We start from the raw sequence: 22940 nt of genomic DNA on the forward strand, positions 1-22940 counted from the left end.
TGATATTCCTATGATTATTGCTGACCATTAAGCAATACTAAGTCTTAATAAAATATAAGTTCACTTTTAACTTGAATAGTTTTGCTTTTCCATATGATTTGAACAACATGTAAATGACCTTTAAAAGACATGTGTTAAAGTACCCCATTTCTTCACTCATAAGTGGGAGCTAAAAAATAAACAACTAAATAAATTAAAAAAGAAAGATACAACAATCACAATACTTCACTGAACTCTCAAAAGGAAAGAACAAACTGAGGACACCAGAGGTGGGAAGAGGGGGTTACCAAGAAATTGATTAAAGGCCACAAAAAATGATTACATTGTGTAATGTTGAATATACTAATTATGCTGATTTGAGCATCAAAAAAAAAGTTTTTGCAATAAATTATAAATTCCCTATATGAAAAAGAAAATAATAAAGTGTCAGATCCCACTCAATTTTATCAGCACCACACTCTCCCGAGGGAGCCACGGGCCGTCCCCCCCAACTTAATTTTAAACAGTGCTTTTTTATTTCAGGTCCTGTGGCAAACTGAAAATCTCCATAAACAAGAAGGTGAACAATAGTGTGTAGCTTATTATTAAAATTAAACCTCGTAGCATCTGAGCAAAAACTTCAATGTGCTTTTAAGTGCCATTTTACAGATGGCTCCCATCACCCCTACAAGCCACGTTATTAAGTTTTAAAATTCTTATGTTTATAAAGCACACAAAACCTTAAAAGGCCCCACTCTCTGAATCACTTCCATCTGTGAGAAGACCCAGCCCACTCCCACCTTTCCTCCCCCAACCCACTGCCACTTCCAGGCAAGGTGCCTTCATCTCTGCACCTGGGCTTGGGTTAATCAAGACAAGCACTCCGACCACCTGCTCTGAAGAACACCTAGGAGGGAAAATTGTTTTGATAACTAACCTGCTTCCTTCGAAGTTTGTGATAACAATATTGGGTGCTGAGATAAATGTCCCTTGTCCAAAAACCCATCCAATGGAGGTTCAACATTCATTCATTCATTAAAGTTATCACAAGGAGTGGCCGAGCCCATCAACCCTCTCAGCTGTAAAAAGGCAAGACCCAAGTTCATGGGAGCAACGTTGCTCAAAGTGTAGACTGATACTGGCTCACACACTATGTGTTACCAGGCTAGCATAAGTGCAGAAATGAGAGGAAGCTTTAGAAGCTTGTATAGCAATTTGACATTGCCAGGACATCCAAGCACATGATTTTGTATTTTACTAATTACCAATCTGCAACAGATTGAATTTTTTATGGCCCTTTGCCACAAACAGTTTGGGAAGCTCTGCATCAGAGAGAAAAGTGCATCCTCCATACGCGCAAGATGGTGAGGACAGTTCCCCCTGGGCAGAACTTGGATTCCTCGTTTTCTGACTTTGCTTCTGTCTATAGGAAGCTCATGCAATGAAACAGGATACTGATAGGACCAAACCCACTCTCCACTCCACCCCCCAAACCCCAATACCCCAACTGTAAGTTGGGAGAGGAAAATGTGTCCATTTCACTGGTTAAAACTCTGGCAAAAGCAGGGGGAAATAACAAGGGAGACTGTAAAAAGGGGATTTCTCAGGAGGGTCTAGCCTTGTTATAGGCACGTGTTGAACTAACAGTGGGTCTGTCACACACTCTTCAATAGAAACTGTTCATTGCTAGTACAGAAACGATAATCTTTGTCTTGTCTCTTCAGCAGACTCAAATGCTGCCTCAAACCATGGTATTTTCAACCTGTTTGCATTTCTTCTCGGTGTAAATTTCATGTTTCAAGAATGGATTTTTTTTTCTCCAGGACTTTTCACCTGACTTGTTCCAGGACCAAACTATTCCAGAATACATCCGTCCTTCAGGGAGAAAAAAAGTGAATTAAAAAATATATATATTCATCCACAGACTACAAAAAAAAAACAGTCCTGGAAAAGAGGAACTATGAGCAGAGAGGTATCTAACTGATTAATCAGCGCTGCCTATCACAGGAAAATGAATACGCAGTCAGGAATTTGCATATGTCCCTAACCCAAACAGGAGAGAAATGAGAATGGATTGTTTAAACCAGAAAGCAGAAGTTAGCACCTGTTAATGACTCATTTTGTTGGCTCACAAGCTGTTAACACTCAGACAAACTGGTCGTTAAATGTGGTCATTACTTATTTCAATGCAAAATTTATTAGAGCCCCCATCTGAAGATTTAATGGAAGGGCAGCCCTCTCCCTGCATACCTGGTATACCCCGAAGAGGCTGGAGGCAGGCTTCTAAGCTGCTACGTCTGGATAAAAAATAAGTAATAATAATAATAATAATGGCCATTCTGTTACATCAATTACCTATTTCCTTCAGCAATCAGAATGTTAGATGAGTTCTGATTCACAGCTTGATACCTAATAAGGACCACTTGAGTCTTCATTACTTTGTAGGACCATTATGGTTAAGTGGGTCTGATCTGCATTCTTTACAAGCCTGCTGCAGGACTCATTATTAGATAGATTTTCGATTAAGCTCGGAACACTTTTTTTTTTTTTTTTGGTCTTTTCACCGTTTTGCAGATCATAAAAAGAAATAAGAGGAGAAAGGGCTGACAATTCATAGTGACACAAGCTTAGGGACATGGAGCTGGTGGAGAGGAGTCTTGGGTAGCTTTATTTGTCTCAGATTGTCCCAAGTATGATGACAAAAGGGTGGCCACCTGGGACCTCAAGGGCCAGAAATTCTCAAAGAAAGAATCTTTTCTGTCACTACACCTAAATCTACTTCATTGATGGATTATACAAAATAATGTCTGTGGTGGGAGTGGGAAAAAGCACCATGTACATCTCAGAAGGCTGCTGAAAGTACAGATGGTCTCCAACTTACAATGGTTTGATTTAGGATTTTTCAACTTTATGATGGTGTAAAGCAATGTACATCCAGCAGACTCATACTTCCAGTATCCATGCAACCATTCTGTTTTTCACTGACAATACTGTATTCAATAAATTACATGAGATATCCACTTTATTACAAGTAAAGCCTATTGGTTTTGTGTTAGATGATTTTTCCCAACTGTAGGCTACTGTAAGTGTCTGAGCATATTTAGGGTAGACTAGACTAAGCTGCAATCTTCAGTAGGTTAGGTGTACTAAATGCATTTTTGACTCAACAATATTTTCAAATAACAATGGATTTATCAGGACATAACCCATCATAAATCGAGGAGCATCTGTACATGAAAACGTTGGCCTCTTTTCCTCACATGCATGTATCATTATGGGACTGGGGTTGCCAGATTTAGCAAATAAAAATGTAGCTCACCCAGTTAAATTCATATTTCAGATGAACAAAGAATACTTTTTTAGAACACATATATTCTGTGTGATATTTGAGATATATGCACGCTTAAAAAGTATTCGTTGTTTATCTGAAATTCAAATTTAACTGGGCATCCTGTGTTTTATCTAGCAACCTTATTACATAGGATACTTCACCACTGGAGAAAATGAAACATTCTGGGGTTAGTAGCTCCCCAAACTGGTGGGTCATATGAATCAACTGGGACAGAGCAAAGATTGCCAGATTCCACCCCCTGAAAATTGTGACCAGGGCATTTGTCGAAGGCTTGAAGACTCTGAAGATGGTGATGGTGATGATAATGATGAGCTAGAGGAGAGTGGGGGGGGGGGGGGAATGCAGTGTTCCCACAAGGGGAACAGAGGTTGGTCCCACAAGGCTCTGCAGAGCCCTCGTTCGTTCATCAGGTAGTTCCTGAGCTCCCACCATGAGCAGGAATAGCTTGATCCCTGCCCCTGGGGAGGCAAAATCTAGTAGAGGAATGGAAATAGAATTTAGAGGAGGACAAACATTTGTGGAGGGTCTTCTGTGTGCCAGGCACCACACTGGTGCTCCCCATCCATTATCTCATTTAATCCCCACGGTAGCCTGTCTAGGTAGGCAACACCATCCCACTTCTGCAGATGAGCAAACTGAGGCTATAGAAGCTTAACTTGACCAAGATGGTGGCATTGGCAAGTGCCAGAGGCACATTCTAGCCCAGGTCAGTCTGGCTCGAAGAATTTGCTCTTTGTACTACGACCTCATCATAAATAAACGCCAAGTAAGTGGAACAAATTAAGTGCAAGAGACAGGAAACCTGGGTTTAAGTATCACTCTGGCATTTCCTAGCTCTGTCACCTTAGGCAAGTTACTTTACTTCTCTGTATTTCCAGTGTTGGTGATGCCTTACAAGTACCATCACTGCCACTTATAGGTAATCAAGAAAATCTCCAAGCTGGGATGTTAAAAAAAAAAAAAAAAAGTTCACATTATTAAAATACCACAGAGTTCAGAGCAAAAGTGTATCAACATAGGAGACCCTTTTTCACAAATCTGGGCTCAATGACTAGGTTCCCTTCCATTCCTGAATTCATCCCCTGTGCAACTACGAGTAGCTGAATCCCCTGTTAATCCTTCATTGCAGAGGGCATCCCCACAGAGAGGATTGTCTGCGTCTGGACCTCCAGGGATGGCCCCCAAAGCCTCTCCTATATCTTAGCAGGGGGAGGAGAGTGCATGTTTGTAGAAATTTGACACATAAGTGTTTTATGAGTCTGAGCATATTGGATTTAAGGTTTGTAGACTCTAGATAAGCACTTCCTAAAGCCAAACTAGCCCTCATCTCTGATATTTCCAGCCTAGCAATCATTTTTCTCATCTGCAAAATGGTACATCAGGAGTAAATTTGCAGATTAAATGAGATAATGTATTTAAAATGCTTATTACAATGCTTGGCATATGGTTAGAGCTCAATAAATGTTAACTGCTATTATCATCATAATTTCTCTCCTACCAAATTGTGAGCCCCTTAAGGGCAGGGACTATGCTGTTCTTTGTATGATCTACATTTTCACAGTGCCTTGCAAAGAGTGAGCACAGAGAAGGTCTGTGGGTGGATGGATGGATGCATGGTTAAAGGGATAGAGGAATTCAATCATGTATCATCTGGCAACGATTACTGAGAAAAATGTTCATGGAGAAGATGAGAATCAAGGTAAGCCACTGAAAATAAACCATGTGACAATTTTATGGTTTAACACTTGCATAAGACTTTCATTCTTCTTTTTCTTATTTCCATAGATGACTTATAGGACACTGGCCATTTGAACAGTATACCAGTCACAAGGTGAGCCAATCAACATAATGCTAGGCGCACAGTAGAGGACTAGTACTAATTCATTCAAAAATATTAGTTATTTACCTTTTTCTGACTGGGGGAAGATGTTAATGAGACTTACAATGTGTTTCAATCCACAATATTCTTTGAGATAAAATCATATCAAAGCAAGTGGCTGGGAAGGCAAGAGTAGAGCTGATTTTTAAATTCTGTTCTCAGATTGCCTGTGACACAGAGATCAGTGTGATTGCTGGCATGGCTTCATTTAAAATAGAATGACTGGGCCAGTAAAATTTGAAAAGTATATTTTCATTTGCTCCAGCCTGAACAAGCTTAAAGAGAGTAGAGAGAGAGAGAGCATATGATAGGAATAGAAAAAGCGGTCCTGAGCAAAAGGCCAGACTGTAAATCAGGGGCCAGCAGGCAAAAGACATGAAAAAGAGCTTGGCAGAATTAAAATAATCAGGAACTAAGAGGAAAAACTAAGAGTTCAGTAAAAGTGAAGAAGATTCCATTAATAATCATTTCTGAAGGCAGTAGAGGGTGGACAGCCCTTGCAAGGGAAAGAACAGGAGGGTGGGAAAACAAACTGAGCAGCTGCACATTCCTCTCTCAAACCCCAGGAGTTACCATAGTCGTAAGCTCTTGACCTTGTCCGTGGAAAGGGCTCCCAAAGGCACAAGCACAAGGCTGACCAGCCCTCAGAGGAGGGAGCTGTGCCCAGGGAACTTCAAAAGTGAGCTGACCCACCTAGATTAGGAACATCACCAACATGCTGGGGTCACCTTGTATATCGATGTAGGTGGTAGCCTACATCAAGTGATTTTCAGGGCCTCAGCCCTGCACCCTAAAGGAATAATTTTCCACCCTGCTGCCTGACATCTGCAATTCTGCAATGACTAACAGGTTTATTTATTTCACCCAGTTTCTTGTTCTCAGCTAAAATGAAGATTCCCCTCGCAAACAGACATGAAATATTATCAGCCATCCATTGTCACCGTGAATAAGTACAGCAAAACATTTTCCGGAAATACTTTAATAAGACAGGTAAAGAGATCCCGAGCTCCAGAATGTCTGGACAAGATCCAACAGGTCAAGAAGAGGGCTTGGGGTGCCAAAACCTGCCAGGACCCTTTGCCATTCTGCCTGGCCACCATCCGATGCTGAGGTCTCATCTATAACAAAAGCCAACAAATGTTGACCCCAGTAGGTCCTGCTGCCTGCTCCCGTAATTGTGCCAACTTGTCCCTACCAAAAAAAAGAAAAACAACCCCCAAAATATCTCTATGTTGGATATTTGGTGGCTGAAATTCCCCTGCATTCATCTTCCAAAAATAATAATGCATTAAGAATGTCAAAGTACTGATAATTATTAGACCTGGGTAATGAGACATGGGTACCTTGAGGATCATAATATTCTCTCCACTTTTGCATATGTTTTGAAATCTCCCAATACACCATGAAATAATAATCATTCATAAAAGAAAATGTTTCCACTGAATTAATTCCACTGAATTAAAATGAATAATTGAAGAATAAACAATCCTTTCCCTCAGATGTTTTAACCACCCTTACCCCAACACAAAACTCATGGCTATTTGGAAATGCGTAGATGCTTCTCCTTGTCAGGGGATAAGCCTACTGCTACTGGAATGTGAATTTTGCTTTTCTTCTCCAAGTCTCGATGGCAGGTGGATACTGCCTGAATTTTCATTCCTGTGTAACCAGGGCTCTCACCCCTTTTCCAGATCTTTCACAGACTTTGCCATTACCATCTCTTCTCCACTCCAGCCTCCTGCCTTTGCCACCAGCTACTCTCTTAAGTTTTAGAAATCTTTCTTCTGCCTCACAAATGTCCTGATTCTCAACTGCCTCACTGTCCTGCTGAAGTATGCTCCTTCTTTCTCCACCTTCCTCAACAGCTGATTGGCTCATCCTGTGTAATTAATTAATGCAGTCAGCTGACTCAGTCTCTGTCACATGATAGCTGGCATTAATTAACCCTGTGGAGTCTTTGCCTTGTTAGAAGCAAGAGAAAAGACAGCAGCCCTGATGTCTCCTGTTGAGAGAGAGAGAGAGAGAGAACTTTATGCTGATTTCTGAAAGACATGACTCATAATTGAACCACATCAAATAGGATCCTAAGTTAGCACTCATTACTCCTTCAGGCATATAAGGCAAACATATGCATGGAACTCACACTCAATGACAACCAGAAAAAAACTTATTGGGAAATTGTTATTTCTGTATTTCATTTGGAATCTTCCACAAAGAATGACTGATTTGGGCTAAACATGAAAGTCAAACTAAAAAATAAACACCGAGAAAAAATCTCAACACGTGATCAAGAAGGCTGACTCGCCCTTTGTGAGCAGGTGCTAGACCTGAAGGCCTGATACAAAGAGCCAGAGCCAAGATTGACCCATCTAAAATTTCTATGACGTCAACACTTCTATTCACTCCAGTGGGTTGGGGAGCAAGAGGAGTTGCAAACCAAATGAAAGAAGCCAATTCTATAGTCTATCAGTTCCCCCACCCCCTGAAGAAAACCCAAAAAACTCAAAAGCAGCTGGCAGGATCAATTTTCTAAAGATACTCTATAAAGAAGGATCAAAATCCCAAATGTCTCTAAAGGAAGGAAATAAAATCAATCCTCTTTCATGTTTACTATCTGTATGAATTCTTTTTCAAAAATCTTTCACTCATCATGTCTGTGAGATTAATCCGGGCTGTTGCATGTATACTAGTCCACTTTTTCATTGCTGCATACTATCATAATTGTGTGATTATGCTCCAATGTGTTATCTATTATACTATCGATGTACACTTGGCAATTATGAATAGAACTGCCATGAATATTCTTGTATATGTCTGATGCAGCCTGGACACACCCATTTCTCTGGACCACACACCGAGGAGGAGGTCCACGGTCACAGAGCATGTGCATTTTCCCCTGCAGTAGGTAGATACTGCTTGGAACAATCTAACAATGCAGTAGACCCTCTGAACAATCACCCTGCAAAATCCCTCCTCTCCTAGCTTTGAACACCTTCACTTGCCCTTACAGACTCCTCTTCCTCCAACATACTTACCTCACTTCCTCCTTCCTTCTCTACACTGTGCCCTTCAGTAACTCACTTATTCTCACACATTTAACTGCCATGATATTTGTCTGGCCACATCCCGACTTCACTTCAAAGCTTCACTCATGTTCTTCCATCTTTCAGCTCAACATTTACACCTGGATCTTCTTCAAGTGATTGAAATGTGTTGAACAAACCCTTCTCCCTCCCCTCGCACCCTCCTCATTTCTCCCTCTGACCCTCCTGGTTTTATGGCCCTTCTCCTGGCCATCTGGGCTGGTGACCTCAGCAGTACAGCCTCTAAGAGGAATTTAAATCCTACCAGTGGTGTTGTTACGACAGACCTCTGGGGAGTGGAGTTCTTCAACTAAACAGTTACAATTATTAATTTGTGTGTCTTCAATATTTGAAATGGCTACCAAACTGAGAAATAGCACAAAATTATTTTTCTCTTTCCTATCTCTCAAATTACAAGAACACACCACTATTGGATCAGGACCTAACCCATTGTCTTCAAACTCTACTTTGAAAAGGAGCAGTTTCTCTTTTAAGAAGACAGTTTGAAAAGGAAAAAGGCAGTTTATAGAGCATTTAAGAGCATGTCTTTGGATCAAATGGACCTAGCATTCAAGTTTTTCTGCCACCTCCTAGTTGTGTGACTTCAGGTAATTCACTCCTTCTCTGAGCCTCAGTTTCCTCATCTACCTTCCCGCTTTGTTGTGAAAATTAAATGCGCTCGAGAGCGTACAGCACCTCACGTCTGCACTCATTAAGCATGGTTGCCGCAGCCGTTGTTGTCAATTGTCTAAGTGGGAAAACTGGATGAATTGCAACTTGTTCAGTGTCCCAGAGAGGTTGTCACTGGACAAGCAGCAATTTCCAAGTTCTAATTCCTTTTACTTTGCTCTCTGAATAGCTCAGAAGGGATGGATAGGCTGTGAAAAATGTTGTCGGGCTGGCCAACTTGAGGTACTTTATTTCACGATTCTGTCTGAAAACTGCCAGCTCATTTCATTGATCAATGGCCATCCCAGTGTTGGAGTTTAAGTTATTACCATCCTAAACTAAAGCTGAATGAGATCCTTAGGAGCAAGAAGCTCCAAAAGGCACCCGGGCTTCTTCCGAGACATGGCCAGGCTCGGCAGCCAGGCTTCAGTACATTGGACACATAATTTGCGTTTGTACACAGACTCCTTCCTCTCCTGCTGGAATTTTCTCCACTGGCTCGTGGATAGATTTTTGCTGCTGCCTCGGATGATACTTTCCACCTTTCATTGCTTGCATTTGCAGCTATCCTGTCTTCCCTTCAAAGCACCCTAGCTTTTAAAGTATAAATAAATCTAAGCAGACACTGTGTCAATCAATCCATCAATTAAACATACATCAAGTACCAGCTCTGTACAGTGCCAGGACTCTCACCACAGAAAGTGTAAAGAAGAAAACACACTCTGTGGTTGTAAAGACTTTTGATCTAACTAACAATCTAGGCAGCTGGGTATTAATCAGGTAGCTCAAATTGTTGTGTCAAGAAACTAATAAAAAGGAGAAAGTCACTTTGGGGTTTGGGGAGCCCAGAAAATTTTAACCAATCCCCACCCTACCCTCACCCCTCTGACAGAAGTAAGAGAAAACTCTGCACAATGTGGGTGCCTCATAAATGCTGACAAATAAATGCTAAGACATGTATTCTTAAGCTGTTCCTGAGTTGCTGTTACTTTTTTAACCAGAAAATCTCCTCCTTGAGAGCTGAAGTTCAGATGCTGATTCCTCACAAACTGATGTGATTTAACACAGTAGAAATATCATGGGTCTGAAGGAGGTGGGGTTACACAGATGGGGCCTGGATTCCCAGCTTTACCTCCTACTAGTCATAAATCCTGAGCAACTTACTAAACTTCTCTGAGCCTCAGTGCCCTTGTCTGAAAAATGGAAATAAGGCCATCTCTCTCGCAAGAATTTTTGTCAGGATTAGAAATGGTGTAAGTAAAGCATACAGTGGTACATAAAGGGGCTAGATAAATTTTATCCATTACCATGACTCTGTTGAACAAAAATAGCCCAACTTATTTCTCTCCTCAGCTCCCTTCCATGGTAGGTGAAGTCCTCAGCTATGCCGTACAGGACTCTGAGCTTAACAGACAACCCTGCAACAGGAAATAAAGTTCAAATTTTCCTTACCTCTATTTCACCTTGTCTTCTTAAGAGGAAAAAGATAAAACAAATAACAGGCATAAAGAAACTAGAAGAAACTTAAACTAAAACTCCCCCATGGGTGCTTCATAAATACCTACTCTCTTAGAAACTTCCCCGACAATGTTTATACCCACACGGCTATGTTTACACCCACACACAGCCTTGAGTTAGACTCACCCACCTCCCACCTAGGCTTATCCATATGGCCTCTTTGTAAACGATTCCATGCAGAACAGAAATTATCTTTAGGAGATTCTATTTTCCCATTAATAATTGTTCAGCAAGACTAACTGCACCAAAAATCAAAGGATTCCATAGATCTTATCATCAGGAAAATGGGAGGAATCAAATCCCTTCTGTTTATTTACATCAAGTTACCCTCATACCAAGATTGTACATCTCTGTGATTTTCTCAGTTCCAGCAGATTTTGGGGGGGTTGAAGTGAAGTGACAGGAAAAGTGAGTGTCTTCCACCACGAGTCACACAAATGCTACTAGCAGGGGCAGAAGTGTGGAGGAACACACACAGAAAATAAGCTTTTCCTTCTCATTCATGCATTTCACCAGCTCTCTGGGTTGCTGTTTCAGGGCCAGGCAAACACCAGGTCCAGTGAGAAACAGAGAATCCCACTTTCTGGAAATGGAACTTGGACAAAGATCTGGGAGGCCCAGGGAAAGCAAGGCCAATGCGGCATGGCCAAGGTTCAGATGAACCATAAAGGAGAGGAAATGGTACTTTCCTCAGATTCATGCAAAAGCGATTTGCTCTGCGTCCTTCTAACTATTAATGGTCTGAAAACGTGGCATGACTGGCCTCCAGAGCCACCCAGCTCCCACGGCATAGCAAGCCGTCCTGTGCCGAGCCGACACAGAAATGGGATCAAAAGTGAACCCGAGGTAGGGGCAGTCTACCCTAACTGTTGACAGATGGAGTGTGGAAGCTACATAAATGCTCTCTCTTGTGTCAGCACTATAAAAACGTCGGACCGACCCATGAAAGATGGAGATGGGAGCTCGGGCAGCCATTAGGAGCCATGCCTCACTCCAAGCAATAACTCACTCCCGCGGTATTATGAAAATGGTTTTATTGCAGTGGATTACTTTTTCCCCCTTCTGCAAAAATTACTGCTTATCAGCGTCACAGAAATCAAACTAAAAACTCCCCACCTTTTCTCTCTTCTAATACAATCCCTCCCTCTGGCCAGGAACTTAATAAAATGGAACATTTCATTATTCCGGTTTGCATACCTCTGTGGAAGCCAAAACTGCCATCTCCAGTGAGCGCTCCACAGTGGCCAGTGTTAGGGTAATTTGATTGCGTCTTGTATTTGCTCAGACACATCTGAATGTTCGAGGGGCCACTCAGCTTCCAGGCCTTTCGCTGGACCAGATTTGGGAGTTGCAAAGGGAAGGAAATCATTCAAAAGCAGCATTTTATAATTCCTTCAAAATACAGTTTGGATATGACTTTTTCATGAACTATTAACTGCCTGTCAGATTCCTTAAGAGGGGAAAACAAAACCAGGTGTATTGAGAATCATATATTCACAAGGAGCTCAGCCCAGTAAGGCCTCTTTGTTTCCTAAGGCCCATGCAGGATTCCCATCCATAGTTCTGAGCAGCAGGAATCACCAGATTGGGATCTTCTCCCACTGAGAAGTCTTCCAAAACGTTCCTTTGTATCTAGACAACTGAGCCTGTTGTGAATGACACACCCAATTTGATCCTTCGCCTTAAATACCCTCAGGTGGAGTGTGAAGTCTTCTAGGTATGCAGAGTCTCAGGCCCCACCACAGACTTACTGCCCAGAATCTGCATTTGCAGCACATCTCCAGGTCATTTGTAAACAGAAAGTCTGAGAAGCACATGTTGATTTACACCACAGAAGCATTATGTATTATCCTCCTCTGACTGCCCAGTTTATTCAGCTAGTCACCAGTCAGTACAGTCGTCCCTCTGTAACTGAAGGAGATTGGTTCCAGAATCCCCTGTGGATGTCAAACTCAAATCCCTTATATAAGATGGCATGGTATCTGCATAGAACCTACACACATCCTCCCCTATACTTTAAGTCATCTCTAGGGATAATACCTAACACACTGTGCTAGTAATTGCTATGTAAATAGTTGTTACGCTGTATTGTTTAGGCAATAATGACAAGAAAGAAAAGTCTGTACGTGTTCAATACAGACACAATCATCACAGGCCTACCTGCATTTTCAACTAGTGGTTGGTTAAATTTGTGGATGCAGAACATGCAGATACAGAGGGCTGACTGTATTCTCCAGGTAAATCACCATGTTACAAAGTGCTGCAGACACAACAACCAATAAGATATGGTTCCTACCTTCAGAGAGGTCAGCACCTGAGAGGACTACAAACAGGAATGTTTACTGTCTGCAGGGTATTAAGCAGGGAAAAGGCCCTCATTAACCCAAAGACTTGAATTGGCAAGCATCAGACTCCTCCAGGTCATCTGCAGGACCTGTATGGTACCCCCACCCCCATTAAGGCAACCAGACCAGACCCTCTGCCTGAGGACTCTTTCAAGGTCTCCCACAATCCTGTCCACTTAAACCCAGCATTCTGAGCAAGTCTGGCTCTAACTCCACTCCTCTGCTGTTGAGAAGGCCTTAACCATTTAGGCTTTGCAGCAGGGACACTTACCACTCACTTTCTATATGTTTCTCCACATTCCTCAGCTCAGTTGCAGTTAGGAGGGCCACTGTGACAAGTTAGGTCCGATAAACTGTGAGCAGAAGAAGTGATGTTTGTTACTTCTGGGATGAAGCATATAAGAATCAGGAGGCCATGCTCTTCCCATGCTTTAGTGACCAAAATAGAAGATGCATCTCAGATGGCATAGCAGCAAGATGCAAGCAACCTGGATCCCATGGGGAGGAACTTCCTGGAGAACTAAAAAAAAAAACCCTAGTAGAATTTGCATCAGAAGAAATAAACCTTTTATGAAAAACCACTGCAATTTGGGGATTGTTGGTTCCCACAACATAACCTAACCTGTCCTGATTACCATCTTTGAACCATCCTTTTTTTGCTGTGTTTTTTGTTTTTTGCATATGAGTTTCACATTAGGCATCCAAACTTGTTATTGGCTAAAATGTGGCAAGAAGTGATTCAACATAGCAAGGACTCTTCCTCATGTTTTTTCAAGTAAATCCATTCATTCCATTTCTCTTAAAATAATAATTAAAAAGTAGAATGAGATATGTCCTGATTATATGATGTTTTGTATTATTGTTGGTTTTCCATTTGATTACCTCCCTGTGCCAGCCTCAAAGTGGGAAAGATTGTTGGCTATTGGAAATGGTAAACAAATGCGATCCCCAATGATTATATCTGAAGTAGCAAATGAAAGCAATCAATTGAACAGTTCAGTAACCACGTACCGGGAGGAGAGCAGCTTTGTAGCTCAGGTTACCTTCTCAGGCTGCCTGTCTGGGTAAAGAAAATGCCCTGGTTAATCCTCTTCTCACCAACTGCAAAATAGTAGCAGGCTTCTCTTTTCCTAGCAATAACAACTCACCCTAAGTTTTCTCTTTTTCTGATTAAATGTGTCTAATCTTGACAAGAATAGTAATTTGAACAGCTATTTAATGTTTCAGGAATATACACAAACCCATGTTGTGACTTTATATAACATGTAAATAATATTTAAACCGTCTGTTCCAGAATCATACTGCCTGCCTGCCAAAATTCTTTTTTTGGAGGAACAGGATTTTCATTTTCCCCTTTTAACTAGCATTTAAAATGAAACAAAAAAAGTTCATGCCCACAAGAGATACTTTAATAAAATCACCAGGTATTAGCAATCTGGTTTGCAATGCCAAGAATCCAGGGTAATTCTGGTTTAGGATTGAAATTCTGCCTTACATTTAGCCTGTTGTGTATGGTTATGGGAAAAGCTCATATTGCTTAGTAGGTCAGAACGCCCACTGTTATGAAGATCTTTCAGATAATGGACCATTTGAGCTATAGTACCTCAGCCAGGTTATACAGTATGAGGTGAGAGAAGTTTTGCTTAACCCATTGCTGACTATTGAGGCATCAGGCTTTGGAGAGATGTCCTTATTGTTTGCTTATTTGTTTGCTTGCTTTTAAATCTATAATTGGATAATCAAAAAATAAAATAAAATGATAAGGCCATAGAAGGGAAGGAAAAAAAGGCAGACATATAATTGTAGAAAATGTGAGTGAAGACAAATATTATGGATATAGAAACAGAAGAAAAAGAGAAAAGTCAAAAGAAGAAAAACAAAACAAAGGGAAAAGAGGGAGATTAAGGAAAGAAAAATTCAGAGGGAGATCAAAGGGTAACAGATTAGATGAACACCAAACTTTTGCTGCCCTGAGGGCAAATGGCATGTTTATGACTTTGGGCAGCCCCCACTCTTCTTGAGTCTAGCACAGTGCTGAACATGCAGCTGGCCCTTGACTGATATCCCCATAAAGGGAACTAATAATCTTCATTCCATACTTGGTTCACGATACCATAAACCAGTCTAGTTGAGGCTAGGAAATGTTGGATTGAATCACGAGTTTGGCAGCCAACACTGAACACAGAATCCCAGAAAATCATGGTGATAAATGAAACCCATGAGTTACACAGAGCTAAGCATTTCTCTGGAGTCCTTTGCAGCTATAAAGACCTGCAGAATGCAAACTGGAAGAAGGAAAAGAAGAAAGGAGAACTCCTTCCATGGTCTTCCTGACAGCCAGATATGAGACTACCAGGGGAAATACATAAAACTGAATGTAAGTGGGAAGTAAAGTCATTGCACAGCTCTAACCAGTAACAGACGGGAGTCAGGACTTGCCTTCTCAGCCGTGACTTTAATGAAACCTAGAATGATGGCTGTGTCCTGCTGCCCTGTAAAATCTGGTTAAATGGCCTCAGACCAGCATTGCTGTAAAAGTCCGTATGGATGACCAGAGGCTCACCCTCTCTTGGTCACCTCCAGTTAAGTGCTCTTTTCCACTCTGTGTCAACTTAGACATGGCGCTCGGCTCCTTCCTCTGGATGGAAACATACATCCATGGCACACAGAGCCAAGCTCACCAGTGAAGTCCACATGAAGAACACGTCACTGAAGACTTCCTGCAGATAGATGGCATGATAACATGCAAGCGCAGACAACCTAACGATGAACACAATACACAGTATCAAGTCTAGGTTTAAATCTCCGTCAGACTCTATCCTGTTGCTCCTCTGCTCCCTTTCCTACTTCCCTTCCCTCTTGACCCCAAAACAACAGATCTTCCCATTTTCCTAAGCACTCCCATATTTTCTGCCCTCTCTTTCCAGACACTTCCCTGCGAACTATCATTTTGCCCTCACATAACTCACCACATTACTAAATGAAACTAAGTCAATCCTTTCCTGAAGAGATGAATTTTAGTGCCAAATATTAATAATTTTTTTGTTATAACCCATATCATGTAAATAATACTGGACAGGTTTTCTCGATTGAAAACAACTCCCTTATTCACGGCCTTAGGCTCATTAGACACTATCCTTTCTAACAAGTTGTGTTTAGTAGTCAAATGTCCATTAAGTAGCCTACATGTGACACTGCTTATATCTATGTCTATATCTATATCTATAACTGTATCTGTGTCTATATCTATAATTATATCTATATCATTGATTTGCCTGCCAGCAAAGTCCAAACCAGAAGAAAAACACTGTGTGCCTGAAGATTCAGGAAAGGAATAAACAAGGAGGAAGCACCACCACCAACAACGAGAAGTTGAAGGACCAAAGATCAATTTGCCTTTTTCACAATCTGGCAAGGAACAGTCCTGAACACAGTCTCCACTGAATCCAGCAGGGTGTCCCTATGCCCAGTCCTTAGCCACTATCCCTGTAACATGCATCCCTGCAAACCAGGTGGATCTGGCAGCCCCAAGGACAGGAACCTCTGTGCAGGCAGGCCTCCTCTCAGCCCAGCCCGCCCACAGCCTTTCCCCTGCCTGTCTGGGGACTGAGGCACACAACCAACTGCTCCAGGAGAGAGAAACAATTAGAGAGAGGGACACCCCTCCCTCTTGGCCTCCAGCTGCCCAGCCAGAATGATTAGCATAATTACAATATGTTCATCCAGCACCAGAATGAAAAGTTGCTGGAGAGGGGGGAAGTGTTAACACACACGAGCCAGCTAAAGCCAGCTAAACAACAGTCGGGCTTTGTAATTAGCTAAACAGTTCCCCTTTTAGAGCTTTCCTGGGATACTCCCAGGAAGCCCCAGGACCAAAGGCGGCAGCAATGGGAACATGGAATACAGAGTCCCTGCCTGAAAGCAGGGAGCTGAGGGTCCCTCTTCTGGAGGCAGCATTTGCTACTGTGAAGTGAAAAATGACATCTCTGAACCTTTTCCAAACAGACATCAAGAAAACACCTCTTCACCCTTTGACTATCCCTTCTGAAACGGCCTTAAGGAAGTCCCAACTTTTTGGGGCCTCAATTTCCTCATCATCAAAATAGGGAAAATCATCCATGCCAGATAGATTGCACAAGGCTATTAAAAGAAATACTCAGTTAACAGCTAGGAAACCTCTAAGTAGCAAGAATGCTAAATAAATACCAGGTGGCAATGATGGCTTACAATGTGTTTATCTAAATTTGAATTACCGAAGTCATCAAACATCAGATATCCCTGCCTCAGTCTCAGAGTTAGTGATTTCAGCAGCTTCCTTTCCATAACCGTCACTCACAACCCATCGCCACAGTTATCACATTGACATGGCAATAATAGACTTACTCAGGTTCTCCAAGGTTTTGCAACCTTTTTCCTGTCAAGGAATACATAGAAAATGGTAATATTTGTAATAATCCCCAGGTAAACGATTCTCATGGCAACCCAGACCCCATCCTGCACCCCCAAGGCTACTGGGATCAATAACGCCACATCTACCTATATCTTCATGAGCCACTGATCTGTCTCTTCACATTGTTAAGAAGCTGTGTCCTACATCACCAGTTTTGTTGTGGTGATTGTATGGTTGGCTGGTTGTTCTGTTTTGTTTTTAACAGATGTTGTTCCTTGTGGTTCTAGAGCCCATGGTGGTCCAAAGCAATTGCTCTCAATCTTGGCTATCCATTAGAATCACCAGGGAAACTTAATAAACACCAATGCCTGGCATCACCCCAAGAAATTCTGATTTAATTGGTCTGGGGTGGAACCTGGGCATTAGGTGAGTCTGACATGCAGCCAAGGGTAAGAACCATTACTCTAAAACAGCACTTCTCAAGCTTTAAAGGGCAATTAAATCACCTGGGGATTTTGTTAAAATGCAGATTCTGATGATGCAGCAGATCTGAGAGGTGGGCCTGAGATCTCGCATTTCTAGTAATCTTCCAGGAGATGCTGATGCTGTGGTCCACAGAGCACATATTGAGGAGCACAGATCCAAAGAAGTAGATTTCACATTTGAGCATGCCTCCTAAGCCCCTGGAAGGCCTTGCTAAGATAGACTTCCAGAGTTTCTGATTCAGCAGGTCTAGCATGGAGGTAGATAAATTGTATTTCTAACATGTTTCCAGGTGATGCTGATGCTGCTGGTCCAGGGACTGCATTTTTTAAACCACTGGTCTAAGTATTAGTATGTAAGGTCCTAGCTTTTAGGAAAAAAATGGGCCTTATTAACAGAGTAGAAAAATTCTCATGATGCAAACACTAAGACTCCCCAGAAAGAAAGCCCAGAATGAAACCCACCCCAAACTGAAGAGTACAAGCTACCTTCTGATGATGTGGTCCAACCTAAGAGCTAATAACAACTACCTGGAAAGGCCTAGATGGAGCCTCTCCTTTAGAAGGAGGTTTCCTCTCTCCCTGGGTTGAATGCTCAGAGTCTTTGAAGAGGAAAGTAGCTTCTCCAAGAGAAGGCCCAAAGGAACTCTGCAGGCACTAGGTTTCTAGTCACACGCTGGCGTCTCTAGTGATTCCATTTACTGGCTCTCAATATAGTAGAGCATCCTGTCCATGAGAAGCTTAAAGAGGCTCAGCCCACCTTCTGAGAACAGAGCATCCCCATGCCATAACCACCACCCGTGAGTCACTACATAGTGAATCAGAAACCCATGGGGTCCACATCCTTTCATATTTCCATGAGTTTCAACATGAAAATAAAGATTGGAGCCAAGGTAGTCTAAGAGAAGAGAGGCCGGAAAAACAATGAACCCAAAGTATCTTGGAAATTGTGCTCAGTGGCTCCCAGGTTTGCCACTCCTCACTTAATGGGCTGCTGTTAATTGACCATAGCTACTACACCCAGCCAGTTTTCATCATTTGATCTGGACAGCTCCCAGGTAACAAGCTCCAACTGGGAGGGTCTGATCGCTATCAAGCCAGAGGGAGGGAGGCCTTTGGCAGGGCTGGCAGCAACGCCTGTGTGATCCGTGTAAGAGATTTCCAGCTCCGGAATGTCCCAGAAGAAAAGCCTGTTAACACGGCAGCCAGAAAGCCAGGATGGGCTGGGGAGTACTGGAGCTTCATCACTTGATAATCATTCGATAGGACGTCCGGCCCAGCCCCGGGGCAAGCTCACCAGGATTAGTGCTGCCTGGTGTTCACTGGCAGCCTTGACATGCATCACAGCACCCACTGACAGCAGGAATTCAGTTGTGTGAATAACAACCAAGTAATTAACCAGGGTCAAGGCAGAGTCTGGTTTCAGACAAGCCTGCATGAGGACCCACATCACATTCCAGACCCCCAAAGCTGGGCCCAGGTGTCATGTTCCTCTTGGTCATGGAGGTCAAATGATCCTCTGAATTGCATGCTGTTCAGCTGTGGACACCAGGCTACCATTCAGCCCTCACATTTCCCTTCAATCAAACCCTTAAGTCTGTAATCACAAAGCAAAAAGTTCCCAACAACCAACAAGAAAAGGGACGTGACCTGATATATCAATTAAACCTAGGACTTCAGCCAGACAGACATTTATTCAAATACTGGCTCCAGTACTTAACTAGTTCTTAATCTGTGAGCAAATCACTTAACCATTCTTGACCTTAGTTTTCTCATTTGTGAAATGGTAAAAAATAAATTTTTAAAAAATTGTAAGAAATAAAAATTAAAATTAAAAAATTTATATAAATCACCTGAAACACAGACAATACTTTATATTATTGTCATTATTACTGTGATTACAACTAATAGTGTTACTATTCTTAGTTTCAACTTCTCTTCCTCACTTCTGCCAGGTATCTATAATGTTCTTAAGTAGAGCAGCCAAGGACACGATTCTGTTGATCAAGACCAGTAGACAAAAACGGTAAGTTCCAAAGAGAGATACATCATAGATTTCAACCTAGAAATCTGGAATTCAGTGGCTCAAAGAGTAAACTTCTCAATTCAGTTTCATCACCAGCTTTTATTGAGTCTCTTCCTGCTTAAGGTCGTTTGAGAGCTTAGAGGAACATCTACCAACTGAACCACCTCAACTGGGAATTCAAGCACAGAGTTGTCTGCCTTTTAGCCCCCAAACTAGAAATACCTGGAAGAGAGGGGCTCGCAAAAGCAAGAGCAGGATATGGTGTCTTCTCATGTCTCTGAACCTCTCCAGTACAAGAACCTTGGGCTTAAGATAACTTCCCACTTGATAAATTTGGCTAATTTTGACAGGATGCATGGGAACCAATCAACCAGCAAGTGTTTCTTGAGTAAGGAGCTAATGAAGGAATATGAAAGTCCAGCTCTCAAGAACTCAGGGGAAAGACTCACAGATGTGACTGAGCTAGAAAAAAATTGCACAGCTGAAAATCCCAGACCATATACGGATGAGGTTCAAGTTCCACAGGTGGGCGGGTTTGATTGACAGCACATCACTGTAAGACATGATGAAATGGAGTTTGGGGATTATTTTTCAGATGGTTGTGTATGTAGGGTATAGTGGTGTGGCGTGAAGGGGGTGTTGAGAGAGAAAAACCAAGCAGAGAGATTACTTCTAAAGGAAAACACTCCCTAAGCTAAATCACTGAGCCCACATGTTGGGTTAATGCTGTTAATAATTGCAATCCCCTTGGCAGTGATGGAATGGAAAGAACTAAATAGATGTGAGAAGCACAGCACACAAAGACAGGAATGGAACTGGAATCCAGGACATGTCTAGGAGACCCAGCCCAAGCCCATAAAAAGAACATTTTCCAAAGGCCTTTCAATCCACAGTACAACCAGTGAAATCCAGCTGACCATCTTTATTTTAGACCAGCTGATCAGTTTTGCCAGATTTAGCAAATCTTAATATACATGATTTTTATTCGCTGTCTACCTGGAATCCAAATTTACCTAGATGTCCTGTATTTTATCTGGCAAACCTGAGAAATGCTCTTCTAGAATTTGAGAACCAATTTCATTGTATTAAAGAGCCTTTCCTCCAAGCTTAAGTAAATTCCATCTTTATTTTCTAGTCTTAAAATTGAGGATTGACTATTAGTGTCCATATTAATATTCTTCCTTTATTCAGAGAGGAACAACTCAGGCCCCACAACTGGAAAATTCAGCTTTTTTGGCAATTTGTTGGCTTGCCCTCGGGGTCTATTTATAGGAAAGGATATTTTCATAAAAAGAATGATATTCATAAATCTTTACCATATTCTAACATCACAGCCAACAAAAGTGCCCATGTTGCTAAAGCAAGAGGCTGGACAAACAGAAAGCAACAGGGAGAAGCAACACCATCAGCCAATCATGCATCTCTTCCTCCTGCTCAAGCTGCTGCTGCCAAAAGAACCGTTATGGCTGGCAGCAAGGCTGCTAAGCCTGGGCAGAGAAAGGGAGGCTAGATCTGAGCCAAGTCAGGGATTTATGGCCATTTGGGGAACTCTGGTGCCATTTGAACAAATTTTCACTTGAAACGAGTTTTGAAAAAAAACAATGTCTTGCTATTTCTCTTCTGCTCTCACTTCCCAGGAAAAGCAAATCCATGTCATAGTTTTCCCCAGTCTACAGCATCAGAGAAAGTTAACTTCCTCTCATTTGCCTCACATGCCAATTTAGGGTTTGAAGTAAGCCCACTGTACATGAAACCATAGATAATCAGCTCCCACGTGAGCCCTACAGATTCTGAGACCGGTACCTGTGCTCCTTGTCCAGCTGTGTAGACAAACACACACACAAAGAACACACACATAATATGTACATATGCACTGATGCTTCCACATTTCTCTATTGCATCTGGAGGGCTCTCTGACTGCAGCAGTGAATAACACATAAAAGACAACAAGGAATGGCATTTCCTTTCCTGCTTGATTTCTATCCACTCGCATCTTTATTGTGTCACTCTCTCAACCAGCTCCTGGTACAGGCTCCATGCCCTCCCACTTGACCTTGACATCATTTGAGTATTGACATCTCCCCTCTTGAAATGCATCCTCCCCTCACTTCCACTGCAGTCTCCTAATCTTTCCCCCATGTCTCTCCTACTCTTCCTCTGCATGCCTCTTATCATAGTTCTCCCAGAATATACAAAAATCAATACCTTTCCTATATGCAAACCAGATGCAAGATAGGATGGAGGAAAAAAGCCCTGTCCAATAACGAAAACAGATATAAAATACATAACAATGAACTTAAGAATTGTGCAAGACATATATGAAGAAAGCTTGAAAACTATTGAATAACAAAAAAAGTTGAATATATTTTTAAGAGCCTTGTTCTTAAGCAAGAAGACTCATTTCTATAAGAATACCAGTTCTGATTTAACTAATAACTCAATTTGATTGCAATTATAAAAAATTCTAACAGGATTTTTTTTAATTTGATAAAATAATATTAAAGTTTATCTGGAAAAATAAACACGTAAAATAATTCTAAGTAGGAAGTATAATTCAGGATGACATTGTCTTATCAGATATTAAAATGTATTAAAACAGTATATTATTAATGCTTGAATAGGCAAGCAGATGATCGGAACAAAACAGAGTCCAGAAACAAACCCACACAGATGTGGGAATTTAGTGTGTGATAAAGAGGGCATTCCAAATTACAAGAAAAAGTTAATAGGAACAAAAAATATGAATAAGCAGTTTGAAAAGAAAGGTTAGAAACGGCTAATAAATAAATATCTGAAAAGATGATCAACTTCTCTCATATTAAATAAATGTAGATTAAAACAATGAGATACTATTTCTCATCTCCAAGAATACAATTTAAAACTTTGAAAACACACAGCATTTATAAGTCAATGATTAAAAAGCACACTGATAGTTTTTTGTAATTGGGCATATAAATTAGTACAATTTTAGAGAACAATTTGTCATGTACATCAAAATTTTCAATGTATTTACCTTAGACCCAGCAATTCTATGTCTCAGTATTTTTCCTATCAATAAACAGCATTTGAACAAATATACATACAAGAAAGTTCACTGGGACATATTATAACATAGCAAACTACTGATAACAACCTAAATGTGTACCACAAATTAGGTAAATAATGGTGTTACATCATGGAATACCATACAACCAACAATAAGACCAAGATAGTTCTA

Source organism: Cynocephalus volans, chromosome 14 (assembly GCF_027409185.1).
Source record: "Cynocephalus volans isolate mCynVol1 chromosome 14, mCynVol1.pri, whole genome shotgun sequence".
In the NCBI taxonomy this organism is placed as follows: domain Eukaryota; kingdom Metazoa; phylum Chordata; class Mammalia; order Dermoptera; family Cynocephalidae; genus Cynocephalus; species Cynocephalus volans.